This window comes from Amblyomma mixtum, chromosome 1, assembly GCF_055824585.1.
Source record: "Amblyomma mixtum isolate Tamu chromosome 1, ASM5582458v1, whole genome shotgun sequence".
Taxonomy (NCBI): Eukaryota; Metazoa; Arthropoda; class Arachnida; order Ixodida; family Ixodidae; genus Amblyomma; species Amblyomma mixtum.
The window spans coordinates 52,076,554-52,094,845 of NC_143012.1; the positions used below are offsets into that span (position 1 = coordinate 52,076,554).

Here is an 18,292-nt window from a genome sequence, read left to right on the forward strand (position 1 = left end):
CTCAATAAATTAACCTTCCTTCTACAGTGATGTCTTTAACTCGATATTCTGGCCCGACCGTTCAAAAACAGCTTTAACTAATCAGTGGTCGACTGCTTCGCTTGCGCTTCTGAAGTTGCAGTACACGACGGCATGCCAAACGCACGACTTCGCGCATGTTCGTAATTTGATTGCCTTCGCCTTGCTAGTTGTGTGTCCGGTGCCGCATTCCATCGAAATTATGTTGCACGCTAATAGGATGATCGAATACTTCAGGGTAAGCGCTCAGTTAACTGGTATCTGTCGTGAGAATTATCCGGGGCATAAATTTTCACATACTTTTCATGCTTGTCAAAGCTCTTTCCTCCGCACAGTGCAACTAGTGCTAATAGGAGGTTCTAATCTTTCAACCTCGTTAGGCTATGTATCGGACTTTACTGCCTACTTAACATCAGCGATATAAGGACGCACGTTTTTTGCAGTCCATTTTGGACAATATTCACATTGTCGTGTAAAGCGATTTAACATCATTATATCCTTCACTGCGAGTCATATTAGGAAGGTAGCTGCGGCCGGATCGATTCTCTACACATTGAAAACATTCATGTGCAGAGATTTTAATGTGCCAAACGATCACATCATTCACCATCTGCCAAACGATCGCAGTTGTTAGTATGGAACCTGAGCTCGATGCTGCATCATGCCTCACAGTCTATACATAATAGTAGCGCTTCGGTATCTGAACCTTCCTTAACCGGTGAGTGTGCACTGATTCAGGAATTAAAGGGCTTTATTTTGCCGGCATGCTCTTTATTCTGTTTTCAGAAGTTGGCTACAACCACTCTCCGAATATCTATCAATATTTCTGAATATCAACAACCGTGAGTCTTTCAATCGTCCATCCGAAGATGTAAATGCGTCGACTCTGCGATGACCATTCCAGCGTCGTAATCAAACTCCTCTCTCGCCTCGCTGCGCGTGTTATCAAACGGACAGCGCAGTGGAGGTAAGCAAGGATTTCAAGGTTTGCCCTTATTTGTCTGTGTATTAAAGCCGTTGCACCGTGCTTATAAAAAGAAAAATCAGAAGACTGACAAGCAGTGAATGTACGGCGTCTATGTTCAAAATCAGACTTAGTACGCATTTTCTTCTCGATGTGTGCAGAACTCTGTCATCAGTTATATTCCTATAGAGGCAAAGAACATGTCCTGCTTGGCGAAGCGACGCGTCAGTATTCCAGCGACTGTCAGGCAATCTTCTTAAACGTGCGAGCAGCTGGGGCTTAACACGTCCTTACGCACCAGCGACTCTTATTTCGTATGAAGCTCTTATTACGATTGCCATCTTTGCTCGCTGTTTAAGGACCCTGCTCTTAGTGACTCTTCATGTCATATATATTATTTGAGTGTTGTTTATTTCTCATTTTTTTAGGCTCGCAATAAACCGTTCCGGGATGTTAATCTACGGCAACTTATCCCTCACTGTTGATAAACAGCCGGTTCAATCTTTTTCTTTCGTGTCTGTTCCTGCACAAGCGCGTTCCGCTTCTTGATCAAACATATAAAGTGCAACGCGTCCTGCGACGTTCTTAGCCTGAAACGGTCTCTCTTGGCTTTTCTGTGACGCTCGCTAGGAAAGCTCTGGGTACGAAAGCGTCAACCAACAGCAATAGCGGCGGGGAAACAAATACATTGATTGCCCCGTTGGGAACTGAGGAAGATCAAATTGCACCGCGCTTCTATGGAAGCTCTCCAGAGGATGCTCATTCAGGAGAAGCTGCAGCAGATGTTTTTTTTTTTTTCACTTTCAGTAATCCGGCCTTCAGTAGCGTTTAGAGCGGGGAGGGGTCTTAGGGACGATGTAGCGTTGAACAAAAAAAGAAAAAAAACAGTAATTACTATACGTGTACCTCAACCAACACGCAAGGACTCTTCTTTTTCTTGGCACTTCTCGATATCATATCTCTTTCGCTCCTTTTCTACGTTGCGAGTTTCTGATACTGGATGCAGGACGGTTAATGTTGTCCTCACAGAGTTCGGGGAGGGGGTAGAGGGAAGGCGATCGAGAAATAACGGTATGGCTTAAGCCAAGAGACCACCTGGTCCCAAATCCGACGAGCGTCGCTAATTCTGTTTACTTTAGGAATAAGAGCATCCTGCTTGCGGAATTACGCATAAATGTTGTTCATGAGGCATTTATCCAAAAGCCCTTCAGATCTTCACAAAAAATTCAATGTTTCGTGGGTTTCACCGGGTCTGTTTTTTCTCGCCGTGTCCAAATTAATAGGGTAACATTACTGGAAACACAGTGACCTAAGGAAAGACTTTGCTGCAGAAGTGAATATGTTTCAGTGACACGTGAGTAGAATATAGTTTAGAAAAGAACTTAAAGCAGAATAGTGCACATGATTACGGCATTCGGTTGCTGACCCGACAGACGCGGGTTGGATCCCGGCCTCGGCACTCGAATTTCGATGGAGGAAAAATTCTAGAGGCCCTTGTACTGAGCGATGTCAGTGCACGGTAAAGAAGCCCAGGTGGTCGAAATTTCGGAAGCCCTTCACTACTGCCTCCCTCATAACCTGAGTCGCTTTGGGGCGCTAAACCCCAATAAACCAAGAAACCAGCCATGCATGGTTTTTTTTTGTAAAAACTGCATCCTCCTAGGAAGTGACTACGTTTTATTTTCCGAACCTTCGCCAGCCCTTCTCATTTTTTTCTTTTGTTCGTGCTTTTCTAGGGAAGCACCGCTCCTTCAATACGTTTTTAAAGGGGCCTGTCTAATCCCGCCATTAAGCGTACCCTGGCATGAGCCCGCTAAGCCGTTATGTTAGGTTGAAGTTTTAAGTTTTGTTTTTGTAGTATAAGAGAAGCAAGAGATCGTAAAACCGAAGAAAAATGAGCGAATGGGCTAGGCTTATGGTATCTCGACTCCTCTTCCTGCCCAAAGAAATAAAAACTCTTTGGGTAATCCCGCAACGCGTCAACCCTCTCTTCTGTTTTCTTCAGAAAGTTTCGCGGCGTTTTTTTTCTTTCTCCACTCTTCGGCTTATAGAAAAGCCTTCCGTTAATCCCCTATTTCCTGACTGTACGTTCTTTTCTACGCTTCTGACCTTTCCGAAGAACTCTTCTTCTCCCAAATATTGGCATCAATCTTTCAAAGCAAAGTCATCTCCGCTCTGAATAAAACAACCGGCGTGGAAGGAATTGAAGAAACAGTGAAGAAGACGCAAAGAGGAAAGCGCTCTTTTCTTCTTGACTCCTTCGAGTGGAAACAGCCTGAAGCTGCTTCTCTTTCCTTGCACTGAAGCAGAGCTTCTAAAAAGCGTCTATGCACAAACTTGATCTAGTTCCCAGCCGTCAGCGTCACTTCGCTGGGATGCTTCGTCGAGCCAAAATGGAAAAGAGAAGATTCGGCGGGCGTAAGAAATAAGATTGGGAAAACAGCCACCCTTTCCTTCCCTTTAACTGCTACTTAAAATAACAAATCGTATGTAGACAGACAGCACGTCATTTTATGGGCACTTGATTTGGCCACCTTTCATCACAAGCCCATGCCCGTTCTAAAGTTTTATATATTCCTCCACGGAGCTGCGTACGTGAATTTCGCTCTGTTTGTTTCCGGAAGAACCTGGCGGTTGGTGTAAAATCAACCCTGTCGGTGACACCGTTGCAGAGGTCCTAGCACAAAACATCTCTTGAAGGCATTTACGTCCACAATATATAACGCTCCAGTAAATACGTATTCTTTGCACTGGCATTACATGGCGCCATTCAGAACGGCAAAAGATAAAGACAGCGCACTACTTTGTAAGAAAAATGGTTCAGGCTGTTAACATAGCATTGTATAAAGGTCATTACCAGGAGCAGCTTTCACAAAAGCGACAGCACTTGCGCGCTTTATGTGATCTCAGCGCTAAAATGACACACTATTTCACCGCGTTGCGTTGGCCGCAGGAGCGTCTACTGCAGACCCACCTGTGCGTTTCTGTTACACACAGGTAGAATGTCAGGAAAACTCATAACTCTTTATAGCACAAGTGGTAAAACTTGGCCCCTGCATTGAAATCCGCGGTCTTCATTGGGCCCAAATCTGGAGGGAAATAGGCTTTCTTTCCGCCTGCGGAATTGAGACTAACTGCTAAGATGTATCTAGACGCCACCTATAGGCGACTGATAATCTTACAGGCGGCATGACCATCTTTTAACCTCTGCGTAGTGGTGATAAGGAAAAGCCGGGATTCAGAGGGAAATATTTGTGACTAGTATCACCGAACACCCTTTGGGACCTCTTACTACTCGAACCAAATGTCCACTCTGAGTGACCAACATCCAACTTCAGCAGCTATTATCACACTGTCGCCATGGAGAAGCCCGAAAAGGCTGCCCAAGTTTTAAAGTGCGAGCGCTTAATCCCAGACCTCGTAAGGGTGAAAGTGCTGGCAGTGCTTAAAAGATGAAAAGATGTAGCCTTGCGACCGTTCATTACAGACCAGGTTTGTTATCTGCACGCCGCCGGTCTTCATGTTCTTAAATTCCAGAGCCATGACAGCCTTAGTTACTGATTCACAGTTCTAAATTTACTAGCGGTTGATATCTACATTAAAGACGCAAAATAAAACAACTGAAGAACAAAATTTTCGAAATTAGGGCAGTAGGCGTGTTGGTGGTTGAGTTAAGCGGCAGGTGGAACAAGCCTCCCGCTGATGGCGTCGAAGCATTTTGTCTGTTTTGCATAGCCCCAGCAACGAAAGAAAACTTCTAACCCTGTCCTAGGAGGCCAGAGCCTTGATGCTTCATTCAAACATGATCGAAGTATGGACCAACGAATGGAAGGAAGGGTGAAGCAACAGTCTGCCAGAGAAGGGGAATCAAATATGGATACGTGATCGGAACAATAAGAACCTACGTGTGTCAGGACACTGTCTCTTCAGAGAAGCTTCGTCAACAAAGTTCACCCGGCACCGCTCTTTGATTGCGTTGTGCTCTTTCTTTCAATTGGGCCGAGTAGAAGAGAAGTCGCTTAGCTGAAAGCTTCAACGCTCCCCATCTGGACACGGTTACTGAGAGGCTCAGCAAAAAAAAAGACACCAAGGCTACAGAGAGCTAGTTTCAGAACGTCTGGTAGCCGATTTCACAGCCAAACCACAGAATGACTCAGAACGAGGAGCGCAAGCTCTTAAGTCATGTTTTACCATTTTGTGAATTCTACTACTGCTACAATACACAGATTGTTAATGGTGATTGCCTGAAGTCTATTTTGAAGTTAACGTTTTCTTGTGCAATTTGTGGCCGTCTGCACAAAGTGCAAGCAGGAGGAAATAAATTTATTCAAGGCGGAATAATACATGGTGTGCTTTTTAGGAACTTGACCTCACGTACCTTTTTTTGTCAATTCCTACAGCTCCCTATCGATAACCTCATCACAATGGCGCAGGATCACTTCAAAACAGCGCGATTGGCAGCTGATGATATTCGCAAACTCGTCTCCATTCTACCCTGAGGGAAATGATCTCATCAAAAGTAAGAGAAGCCAAAGAGAAACCAACCCTTTGGCAATCAGTGCCGGCGCATCGTAACATGATCAGAACAGAAAATGTGAAGACCAATACAGCAGCCTGCTTTATCAGCCTGCCTACCCTTTGCCGCCACGGTCGAACTAGCAAGAGCTCCACCCGCCAATCTGTCAGGCTCTCGGCCGTTTCCCCGCATTGCCCAACTTTACACGGCCGCAACACCGACACGGCTTATGCCGGCGGGCATCAATCTAGTGACCTCTCATACTGTCCCTAGCGATTTGTCTCGGTCAGCGAGCAGAAAGGGTAAATAGAAAGTAATTCGAGTAGAGTATTGCAAAGGCAGGGAAGCAAGAAAGCAGAATAGAACTAGTGTATGCTTTGGCATAGCTAAGAGATTTCTTCGAAAGAATACCGTATAAATGGAGGCGATGGCATGAAAATGATACAAAAAAAGTTATTCGCACTGGCGCCTGATATTATCAACGGACATTTATATCACTACTGTCATGTACTATACTCCCATAGAGCCATGGTCTCTATCTCATGGCACCGGATAGGGGCACGATTTCCAATAGTGCAAGCTATAGGAAAAACGTGGTAGGGGCGACAGAGAGCCAGGTAGGCGCATGCGATTGGAAGTTCGCAGGTATAAAGTGCCAGGAACTGGTACAGGGCAGAGTTAATTAGAAGAATAAGGGAAAGGCATTTGTCCTGCAGAGAGACGCCGTTGAGCTGACGATGGTACTCTAGTGAAAGGTCAAAGTTCAAGCAAGGCTTTCAAACAATTTGACGCGGCTTTGTGCTTGTCTCCGCAAATTTGGCCAGTGCTCATCGACCTTTGGATATACTTAGGTAAACTTATGAGCTTTTCTTTTTGTTGCAATACCAGCGCGACTTTTCGTAACGCTTGGGTGTGCCACGAGTTGAAAGCAAAAAAAAACGTGAAGTTAATTAAGGCAACACTCATTCAGTAAGCACAGAGGGCAATCTTGGCAAGAAATTATGGTCACGTTAGGTGTACTGCAGGCAAGTTATACTTTGAAGAAAATTTGCTTTCTTAATTTATAATTTTTCTCTAGGAAGACGTAACTAACGACAGGCCTATATCTGCATATCTACTTTCACTGCCTTCACACCATGGTCAGCAAGGTCTGTAATGCTTGCGTGAACTGCGATCACAAAAATCTTTTCCGTGTGTCTTTGATAAACACATTGGAAATATGATTGTGGGGTTCTTGTATTTCGAATTCACTGACTAGCAAAACTCTTAAAGAAGTATAAATACGTCTTATCGAAGATCAACTTTGAATTGCTTACTTTTGTAGTCTTGCGTGTGAGGCTCAAGAATACTGCAAGGTTTCACGGGCGTAGACGCAGAAACTTCCTACCGCAGCTGAAACAAGTTCGTTCCCCGTTTGCACCATGGTAGCATCTCACGCCTCCATATGGAACAGCACTCGCCGCACACACGTCAGGCTATAAGTATCCTGACCGCGTTTGCTTGAAATCCGTACCTTTGAAAGTAGCGCTTGCGTGGGACGAACGAAACTGAAGCCTCGCAGTTCCTAAACATCTTCGAGCGTCACAGGGCGCAGTGGGCATCGCCTCCTCCCGCGTAAGTAAGCGGCGCCAGTTCCATACGCCAACCGTAGAACGCAGTGCTGCTGCGTAGAGTGCGGGGTCACGTTCACGCCCCCGGAGATTAGATTTCGGGGCCGACTGCGCGGGGAGCCTTGGAGTCGTCTCAGCCAGCAATAGGAAGAGGAAAGGCGGAGGGTGAAAGGGGAGAGGAGAGGAGCCGAAGCTGTAATCGCGGCCCACTTGTCGCCGAGACCACGGCCGAGGCGTATGACGTTAAAGGCGGTACAATCGAGGCGATACGGATGCAATGTGTGCTGTTTTCGCCTTTTTTTAAGCGTAGTTGAAACTTGGTAGGCAATGCAGCAGACATCCAGCGAAAGTAGCTTTAGCCTTCTTTGACTCTATTCAGTCTTTGTAATAATTCATCATGGCCAGCGCCATGCTCAATGAATAATTTGAGTAATGGGTGGACGTCAATGAGTAATTAACTGCATTATTACAAATCTACTCCACCTTGGGGGTTTCCCCTAAACATTTGGACAACACTGTTCCCACTTCGAGTTATTCATCAATTCGCTCTAGCCCTACCATAAACTTGACCATGTTGAAGAAAAAAAAAAAGTCCCGGTTAGCTGAATTGGTAGAGCGACTGCTCCGGTGAAGGGGTGTTCCCGGGTTCGAATCCTGGACAAGGACGAATTTTTCTTTAACTGCGAAGTTTCTGAGAAAGCGGTATAGCTTTCCTCTGTAGCCGTATGGCTGCGCTTGGGTGGACGTCAGTGAGTAATTAACTCCCTTATTACAAATCTACTCCACCTTGGGGGTTTCCCCTAAATATTTGATCAATCAATGAATACTTTTTTTACAGCGCTACCAACAGCAAGAAATTTCTACGTATAATTAACGTCTCGGCTTATATCCGCACTAGAGTGTTGACTTAATAACCCAGACGTCTGTAATGCCCCCACTGCCAAGGAGGGCGCTTCAACAGACAAAGCGGAGCCATATGGGCTGTGTCGATTTAGAAGAGGTTCCGCGTGATAATATTCCAGCGAAGGATATGTAGTGGAGCTATGGCCTAGCATTAATTTAGCTCATGACACGAAGAAGATAAAAGGAAGTAATTTCCTTTGCAAGGAGGTGGTCAAACTGTCTGAAACTGTTTTCTTCGTCAGAAACTACCGTTTTTGTGGTGGATGCACAAGAGCTGCTATCCTGTCAAGATCCCGCTCTGTGTTTACCCTCGGCCCACGATGCGTAAGAAAGGACGGCAGGCGGTCCCTCGCAGCCAAAAGAAAAGCCCCCCAGACAGGAGGCAGGGAAGATGACCTAGATTTCGCCCCCCTTGAAGGCAGCCAGCCTCCACCTTGGTATGACGCGCCATAAAAAAGGAATGCCTGACGGATGGGAGACACCCGGATTGCATCCATAATCGCCGCGCCCCAAGCATAATTATGCGCCTGTGATAGATGTCTCCTCACGGCGGGCAGAACTTCGCAACGAAGACGCGCAGAGGCATGCATGCGTGATATGAAGCGCTCTCTTTGTTGCGCCAGCATGGCTCTGTTCTCGGGTGAGCGATGCGCCATCAGCGATGTGCGGTTGCGAGGACAGGTTCCACAAACTTCCCCGTAATTATGATGATTCGCCACCTTAATTCTTTTGGATGAAGGAAACCACCAGTTAAACTTCTGATTCTCAGCGAGGGTTAGTGTTTCTCACAAACGCATCTTTTCAGACGGCGCTTCTCATCGACGGTATCCTCTTTTCCGTATAATTAAAGGGTAGCGTAGAAATCCTTGTGAAAGTAAGCTTCTAAGTCATACTTTGCGGAATAAATGAGTTTTCGTGCAATTCATATTTCTTTCATATATTAGGCGAGGAGGTTTTGGAATGCTACCAAGACAACATAGAATCAATCTAAACACGAATACTCCTATATGGGACTAAAAAGCGATTAAGCTGTTCTCTAACGCACAACCTTTTATAAAAGGGTGTTCGCTATAAGATAGTTAACTTCATTTTTGACTCTTCTTTTTTGTTTATAGTGTAACTTGCTCCGGTCGAGAATTCCCTTACTCTTTCATTAGCTCTGATGCTTCAGAACAGACCGATCATTGAAGTCATTGTTTCCATTTAGTTTAGGCTGTACGCTATTTTTTTTTTGTTCCTGCTGCTAGGTCCCTGTTGCCAGATGCCTGTAGTATGTTGCAATAAAGGAGGTATTGAATTTCAGAAACAAGTCGTGAAACAACACTACGGAGAAAGTATTTCTAATGTTTGCGCTCTAGGAAGCTAACCATATTTATTACTTATTTATCGACAGATTTGAAACACGTGGCATGATATTAATCTTGCATAAGCAGTTTATAGAAGCCTCTGTTTTGAAGTGCTCTTTTATATAACATAAAATGTCCAGTACCTAAGCATTTTTTATATTTACTCCTAGTGCAAGAATTCTATACGCCTTACGAATTTCGGAAAAAAATATTTGACTTTGAGATGTCATGTAAAAGCTTGCAGTGCTTTCAAATGTAGTTCCGTTTTGCTCCAAGGATTCCCACTGTTTGCAATGTATTACGCTATGTTTATTGAGGAAATGTTGAGGTTATGAAGTCAATTTTTGCGTGCAAAGATATCTAATGTAAAAGAGTGAAATTTGGACATTGCCAGTGCAGGAACACCACTACGGCCATTGATAGTCGCAGCGTGAAATCATAAGGTAACGCTGTGCAATATGCTTAGCTCTTTGTAGTGAACTTCGATTAGTCATGTTTTCGATCATCTATAGTTACAATTTAAAGGCTCGAACTATTTCGTCGGTGTGATCAAAATAAACGCACTTTCTATAAACGCTTTTGTCATTGGACTGCAGATGGGTGTAATATTTCTATCTGCTAATTACCTGGCTTTTAAGCGAAGCGAAAATTGCCAAGAAAGGAAGAACCAATGAAAATGACAATAATCATCATCGACCAAGCTGCCATCTGTTGGACGATAAACACATCATCGCTATCATCCGATTAATCTTGCCGTGGGCCAGCTCCGGGCACCCAATCCTCGAGAACATCCTATTCTGATCTGCCAACATTACTCTCGGAGTTCCCCTGCTAAGCTTACGTTTTGACGTAATCTGTTGCGTTACCCTAAACGACAATTGCTGACCGTATATGGGTATTACATGTCATTCCAGATTTCAACTAGGGCAAAGTTTCTTTGTGTTTGATGCCTAGCCCGCTCAGCCTTTACTTTGGATCTTATTGCCACTGCTATCTTCGAGGCGTCCATAGCTTCCTGCGTATTTTGAATTTTTATTTTAAAACATTGTCAATATCCTTCACTAGTCAAACACAACAAGTGTTCACTTTCTGCTAGATACTACTAACGTGATATTCATGGCGTGGCAGTAGCTCTTAAACTTACACGTGTCTATTCTTAATTTCTTAGCTGTTTTCCACATTACAGTCCGTATGTCGTGTACTACTATCTCTATAAAAGTGCATTCCGGCAGCAGTTTTATTACCCTGCTGTCTAACCAGCCCTGTTCCATTCTAGGAACCAGCGTGTCTGACATTAGCTGAGTACGCTAGTGACAGATATTTATGCTGAGTACTACTGAAGCATTATTTGCTTTTTATCTCCAGTCTCCCTAAAGCATTCTATGTTGTTAATTGTGAAAGCTCGCCCTGCTAGATGCTCTCGCACATCAGATTTGGAATTTCACTTATACATATTCAACGAGTGCATTCCAAAAAGGAAATGAATTAAAAGAAAGAAAATTTTCAAAATATAAAACGGATCACGCTGAAAGGAAATATTAAATGGTAAAGTTTCAGAGGCAGCATTTCTTTTTAAATATGCCCCATGCAGATGTCATAAAATTATTTTCTCATAGCATATGGTCCCGAAAGGAAGCACGGCTTCGCAGGCAGTTCACGTAGAAGGTCTTGCAAAGTTCTCATTCGCCGTCTTTCATCGTGCGGCGGCATGTACGCTCTTGGCCACAGCACACCATTCACTTCCTTGTGTGCGAAGTCACTCTGAAGGCAGCTGCCCAGCATAGATACATCTGCTGACTTCGAACGTGACGTGGACGGTTGACCTACATATGTGAGCAGTTCAAATAGACATAGCGCTATATTTATTATGCACGTCTCTACAAGCCGACGCACACGTCGGAGTGCCTACTCTTCCTTTTTTTTCGTTCGCGTGGTTTGCTTTTCTGAATAGAGACCCTACAGTTTCGAGCACTACAAGATTGCTTACTCTGAGAAACATAGCACAAAACTGTGTTAAGATAGTAGGTAGCCCCTTGTTTAAATTTTTCGTGAGTGCTGTGTGCTCGAGAAAGGTATATGGACTATACTGTGGCTCTGTGCGGACTAAGGTGCTATTACCACCGGCAGATACGTGATCAAAGAGGAGCCAAGAAAGGACACGGTGCCGCTTACTATGTTTTCCGTCGGCGCAGCGGGAAGTGCGGATGACATTGCCAGGGCCATTCAGTGTGCAGTAATGGTTGCATGAACTCTGATCGCACGTGAAAGAGACAGTTTTGCTAAGATTAATTTCCGAAACAAAGGCGAGACAGGTATCCTTCCAGAGGAACAAGCAGGGGCAAGGAGTTTGGCGTTTTACGCGAATCGTGGAAGTGATGGAGTCATGCTCCTGTTAAGACGAAAAGGGGCTGCCATGATTGATTCGGCTGGGAGTAAGTGCAGAATGCTTGACTTAGGTCCTCTAGCAGCACGCACATAATTCAATCAATCAATCTTCCATGCAATATGGTTCACAAATGCAATATGGTACTAAGGATCCAAAATAGTGATGTTGCTGGATCATGTGCTATTTTAATTCAGTCCATCTTCGAAAAGTTCAGACATAATTTTGGACATACATTTCGTGCCCCTCAGCGATAACTGTATAAATCAGTTTTCCTAGAGTAAGGGGTGTTGACATCCTAGTGCACCTCAATGGCAGCTACGGCGTTCAGATTGGTTTAAACGCAATGACACTTACATAAGTATAAGCCGTTATCAAGCTGGACTCTGAGTATGCTTAATGACGTTTTTCTCTTGCTCGTGCGGAAGAACATTTATAGGGGCGCTCGTCGGAAGGATATTAACGTGGGCTAACTCTATGGTTTAATCTTCCCGCATGCTATACACCTTAGAAATAATTCTTATTTTGGCGCTCAAAATACAGGGGTTAAAAACACTGAATTCGTCATTGAAAAAAAAAACACTATGCACAAACTGTGATGCTTTATTTGCGCAAGATTTTGAAAATTTCTTCTCTAGAACTACCCGAAACAGGTTAGAACGCAAGACAGAGAGAAAACACCAGAACTGTCATCACAGGCGCCTTCAAGCGCTGTCGGGCTTGAAGTCGCATTAAAACAGACAAACAAGCAATCAAGCACACACGCACAAATAAGCTTAAAAATCGGCACAGAACCAGACACGGACACAGGAACAGCCAAGCATGTTAACGTTTGCCGGAATTTTGTGTCTGCCGCGTTTGACGTCCGTTTATGCGTCGTCCTCCTAAATGTTCATCTGTACTGTTGCGTTCTTGGAAGACTGGGAAGTGGTTTTATGGATTCGTTTAGAGATTGTAATGAGTAATGATAATAAGAAACAATAAAGCAATAAGATGGAAATATAAAGCTAACTTCTCAGCGCGGCAAAGCTTCAAATTTGTTCGTTCTTTTAGAGCCCATTCTCCTTTTACATCGGAATGAAAGTTACGAGAGAGTCGCTGCTGGGTTTTGCTTCAAAATTGTGGCATCTTTTATCAGCGTGGCGCCGGAAAGCCATAGCCGCAAAACAAAGGGTAAGCGCCGTTATCCTAATCGCCATGGTGGAAGAATGCCGCATGCCATAACGACATCGCATAGGAATGGGAGGGGACCGTCGTACTCCGAAGCAGAAGAATAAAATAGGTGGAGGCGTAATTAGGAGAACTATGGGGGACAAAAGGGAGATTATCTCTGAGAAGACGAGCCGCGCCCAGTGTTCTCCTGATGCTTCATTACCATAATTCGCAGAAAAGGTTTTTCGTGTCCCTTTATTACGATCTAGGCAAGCTTTTGTCTGTCTTTGTTTTCCGTATCTCGGTCATTGCGAAAGTACCGTAACTAAAGGTTCAAGACGTCAAGCTGTAGTCAGCTGGCTAACGGCAGTCAGGCCATAGCTGTCCTTTTGTAAGATTGCCTTTGTGCGGTCGTGTCGGTGTTGGTGTGTTCTTCCTTATGAGCGCGACTACTTCTAATGGCAGCAAGAAAAGCGGACGAAAGGCGAGCCATTTTTCGCGTCAGTAGTAATGATGGAGGAGAAGTGCGGTAAAAATGAAAGCTTAACTAGCTTAACTTAACTTAGCTTAACTGACCTTAACTTAACTACGATTACGCGCACGCATTATCACACTTCCCTTAAGCAGTGAGGAAGCGCTGAGGCGGATATAATTTTATCCAGGGCACTAATCATAGGCCACGAAGTTTAAATGACAAATTTTAGTGATCAGTATTTTAATGCAAGCAATTCGTTGAACATCGGGATTATTTTGAATCAAAATTATTTGCCTTCACCTTGTGCCCTTCGAACTGACAATTTCAATATGGCCAGTGACCGCACAAACCTCGATGGGGTTCTTCAGAGTCATTTGCTTGCCTCCGAGCTTTGTGGTTTACACGGGCATGTCTCGGATTCCATATTAGGCTTTCTGGTAGATAATAAACAACACTACACGCGATGAAATCATAATATTGCTGGTTCAAAGTCAACCACCTTGCAATAGGCTGCCATGCTCGTGCACACGTAATTAAAGGAGCCAGCAGAAGATGAAGTACATGCTGAATTTTAATGATATATGGATGCCGAAGATTTCTTTCTTAAATTATGCATGTCTGGATAGCCTTGCCTGCACTTGCACTAAAATTGTTTCGTACATATAAAAAGTTTCGTTATATTTGTAATTAGCTCTATGCAGCTCAAAGTTTTATTGTCTTGAGAATGGCCGACCGGATTGAGAATTCATGGGAAATCAGGAGTGTTACGAATGTCCGCCCTACAGCCCTTAAAGGACGCTAGCATTTTTGCTGCGTCCGGTGTGCTACTTCCAATTTTCATCATGACGGCTTCATACGCACACTTACACTACTGAACCGTCGGAAATATTGCCTTTCCAGTCTATACTCCACTTGCGAGATTGCACGGTGGCTGCTTATTATGGCACTCTGTAAGAGGCTTCTCATATATGCAATGAAATAGCAGAGTCCACACGTGTCAAATAATTGCTTGCTGCAGCTTAAACGTGAAAAACATGCTACTGGCTTCCCAAACTCCGGCAAGTTCACAACAAAAGAATCGTTCTAGTGCCCGGAGAGAAACCAAGAAAGGAACCCGAGCTGGAGGTGAAAGAGCCAGACAAAATAATTAGGAGGCCTGGACAGTGCCATATAGGCAGACATGGCAGGCTCCTAATGGGCGCCGCGTGGGTCTACAATCGTGCGCGTGGCGAGTCTGCAGACGAAGAAGTTCATTAACTGCTGCAAATAGCGAGGGTCTAGTGCATCCTTAATGACCCACGTCTCACACACCACGGCTCGCAGGGGTCTGGACAAGTCTGGCTTTGATATTGTTCTGTTCTCGCACGTGTTGCCGCTGGAGCTATGTGCAAATGCGGGAGCTACGTAGTTTCACATTAGAAGCACACGTAAATGGCCGGGGCCTGTTCGTTCGGCGTTCAGTGCACTGAAAGAGTAACAAGAAGAATTATGCGAGTTGTGTCTTGGATGCTTCGGACTTTCATGGCCAACATGACCACGCTGTGACTATTTCAGTTGCATTTCATCGCTTTGCAGCCAAATCCTCGTTCATCATAAACAAAATCTCTCTTTGCGAAGGTTAATCAGTGGAGATTTCCGAATTGAGAATGTTCCCAGCAACGCAGGGAGAAATTTGGCAGCCGTAGATCCAAGAGTTGTTTATCTCTTTCCTCCATATACTGTGCTACAAGTCACTGTGAACGCCTAATTAAAAATATGCGTGGTGGCAAGTGTGCTTTAACCGAAATTTCAATTGCTCTCATGGCGACCACTGAGAACAAGAAGCTAATTTAAACGAAGCAACCAACTTGCAAGGCTGCTCAGAGGGTCCCAGTTCTTAAACAGCTCTTGAAAACGTGACTGCTCGGGGGAACAGCGAGAGCTCTCCAAATTGCAGTGAAAATTAGTTTCGAAATCTAGCGTGATTGCACAAAACGCCGTAACCGAAAAATGTGGATATAAATGGGCGCGAGGTCTGACAAAGACGCTCTATGTTTCAGCCCCTGGGAGGAATGACTTCAATTATTGTGGAATAATTTTGAAAACTCTCGATATGACCGACTATATTCATGTCTTGAGGAGCGGATGTAATTGTTAATCATCATTGGGTATGAAAGCCCTGGAAGAGCTCTTTTCCAACGAGACCTTCTTAATAAAGGCGCATTGCTTGCTAATTGTGTATATTCATCGCACGACAGGCTGCATGGAGTCATTTCTTTATAAATGGCGTTTCCAGATTGCCAAGCGCACTAGACGTGACAGCGACAGTTAGTAAGCATACTTGTACTCTTGCACCTTATTAGGAGACCAAAGATTTGGCGTACAAATTAGGAACTCTGTGTTCTCACTATCCTTTCGCGATAAGGCAAAAGTTAGTTACCTCGTGTACAAATCAGGGGCATAATGCTCGGAGCTCTTCGCACGTCGCAATAGCGTTTTATGGGGTGGAAACTTTCATGTTTTCGAGCGGTTCATCGCTACTGACGATAAAACGGGCGCAAGCAAAAGTAGCAACCAACGCGAAAACGTGTGATACACTTTGACATTTACGCCACTTCGTTCGATGGCGCGGCTCCCAGGTCGGGCGCCAATCCTTGCTAATACCGAGAACAATGAACAGTTAGGCGAGTTCTTTCGAAAACCGCAACCAAGACTACAACATTTCTGTGAAGGCCTCATATCCCTGAAGCGCGGAACTATTGCCTCATTGCACGCAGAGACGCCAGAGGCGGAATCGAAATCGAGCAGACTGTACTGCCGAGGCTCAGGGTGCGCCGCTTCGCGAAGTAATCAAGGCATGCACACTGTTGTGTCTGTTTGATGAGGCAGTGGGTGTGTGTGTGAGCCTCCTTTTTCTTCTTACTGATCTTCGTCGTCTCCTGATTGCCCTGAAATTGCAATAACCACCCTTTGCAGTGCAGAGGTTGAGTCGAGATTTCCAGGGCATAGAGCGTAGTGTTCGTAGACAAAGTTGCTGCTTCGCTCTCGACGGCATTTGCAGATCTCGAGCAGAGATTGCGTGATTTTCATGGAATCCTAAAGTCGAGGGGCAGACGTTGCTTTATTTTCAGTACTGCTGTTCATTTCTTGCGTTGGTATTTGCTTTTATCTTTAGCTATACCTATTCTCAATGCGCCCAGCCTTAATCATCTGTCGGAATGGGGGCGATGGTGTGATTTTTGACACGAAGATAAATAAATTCAATCTGGAAGCACAAATATCTGATTCTTGAAAGTTGCAGTCTGTATAATTTGAAAATCAAGTTGGCATCGTGCTGCATGAATCTAGCTGGTAGCTGGAATGAAATCTATTTTTGGCGAGCATGCGGAGAGCGTTCGCCGAATTAGCATCTCACGAATGCAAACCTATTCAAAGCAGCTTGCAACGAACGTCGTATTGAATCAGGATATAATTTATGCTACATCTGCGTGGGCCACATATTGCCCTACGAGGTTAAGTCAAAGCGATATAAAAGCCGCAACGTTACGCAAAACATGTCCATGTTCGATACATTTCAACACGCCATTTTATCAACCCAAATCAAAGAGCAAGCTTCGCGATCGTTTCGTTCTTAGTTTATATCAGGGGTGGTATTCTCCCGGTGTCGCCTTTTGCGACATGTCGCATTCGCTCTTCGCTGATTGGCTCGAGCCGCGGTGACGCCGGCGTGACGACACGGACCCGCCTTCCTGCTACGTCATCGTGACGTCGCCCCAATTTACTACGCTTAGTCGAACAACGGAATGCGCTGAAGCGATTCGCGCGGGCGACGGGCTACCGTTAGCGTACGAACGCAATCGGCAGTTGCGGCTTTTGCGCCCTTGGCGTGAAAACATGGCGACGTCCTTTCAAGCGAGAGCCGCCCGCTTCAGCCAATTCAGCAGTCCTTGCGATTCCGGTCGGCATGTTTACCGGCAACTACTGGTGTTGTTACTTTTCGCTATGACTTACCTTGCTTCGACGATAAAGTTTAAGCTGCAATTCAGCCTAGTTTTTTAGATACGCTCTCGATTCTGGAGCGCGCAAGCCTAATGGGACCTCCAGCTACACTGCTACCGTCTGCAACTGCCCGAAACGCAGCCGAAACCTAGCACAACCGTCCGGAACGAAAGAAAAATAGATTTGGAGCTTTTTCGCGGTGTTTTATAGACTTAAATGAAGTAAAGCGAGTTTATATTAAATTTGCAAATGTTTTTTTGAACGTTAGACGTCATGTGATGGCAAATATTCTTGCTATAAAAGATACGAAACTACTGCTGCTAGTGAATCAGCAGTGGCAAATTGTCGCTTCTCGGAGTGAATGAATGCACTGCAGACGAAAGTGCCGGCGGCTTTTTCCGTTTCTTCGAGCATCTGTAAGCACTTTTTTAGGCCCCGCGCATATGCGACATGTCGCAAAAGGCGACACCGGCAGAATACCACCCCAGCTTCCACTGGTAGAACAGCCCCAAGCTTTCGTGCCAGCGCTGGATTCCTGAACTAGGGACTCCACCCATGAGAATTCCCAAGGTGCGAGGAGCAGTGCATAAACGTTTTGTCTATCCCATGAAATTTAAAATCAAGCCTTTATACTAATGATATTTTCTAATTACAGGTTTTGCTGAATGCCACATAAAAGCTAGTGCGAATGATTCTACTTTCGTGTCCTATTTTTGGTTATTTGAAACCGCTTTACGTTCGCGCGAACGCAGTGACGTATGATAAAGAGTTATATAACAAATTATATCCCTTTGAGGTCCTAGAGCAGGCTGACTCAGAATTTGTTTAAACAAAATACATCAATGCAGATTACTATGAATGCTATTGGAGAATGGCCCGTTTAGCTTTCCGCTTCGCTGACGAATGCTATCATACCGCCATAAATGAGTAAGTATCTTGAAAACTAC

At 44.7% G+C, this 18,292-nt stretch overlaps 1 protein-coding gene and 1 long non-coding RNA gene across 5 annotated transcripts in view; one reads left to right on the forward strand and one right to left on the reverse strand.

The window, feature by feature from the left end:
• LOC149366311 (uncharacterized) overlaps positions 1-18,292 on the forward strand; it is a 693,922-nt gene that overhangs the window by 69,587 nt on the left and 606,043 nt on the right. The window lies entirely within an intron of this gene.
• Positions 1-18,292, reverse strand: part of LOC149366312 (cholecystokinin receptor type A-like) — a 46,532-nt gene that overhangs the window by 16,675 nt on the left and 11,565 nt on the right. The window contains exons 1-2 of one of the 4 annotated variants that reach the window (XM_089550106.1): positions 7,012-7,213; positions 6,815-6,890 (exon numbers count right to left, since the gene is read on the reverse strand). The exons of 1 other annotated variant lie outside the window; for it this stretch is intronic. The gene's annotated coding sequence lies outside the window, so the exon portion shown is untranslated. 2 more of the 4 variants (XM_089550121.1, XM_089550113.1) reach the window with 2 other exon arrangements.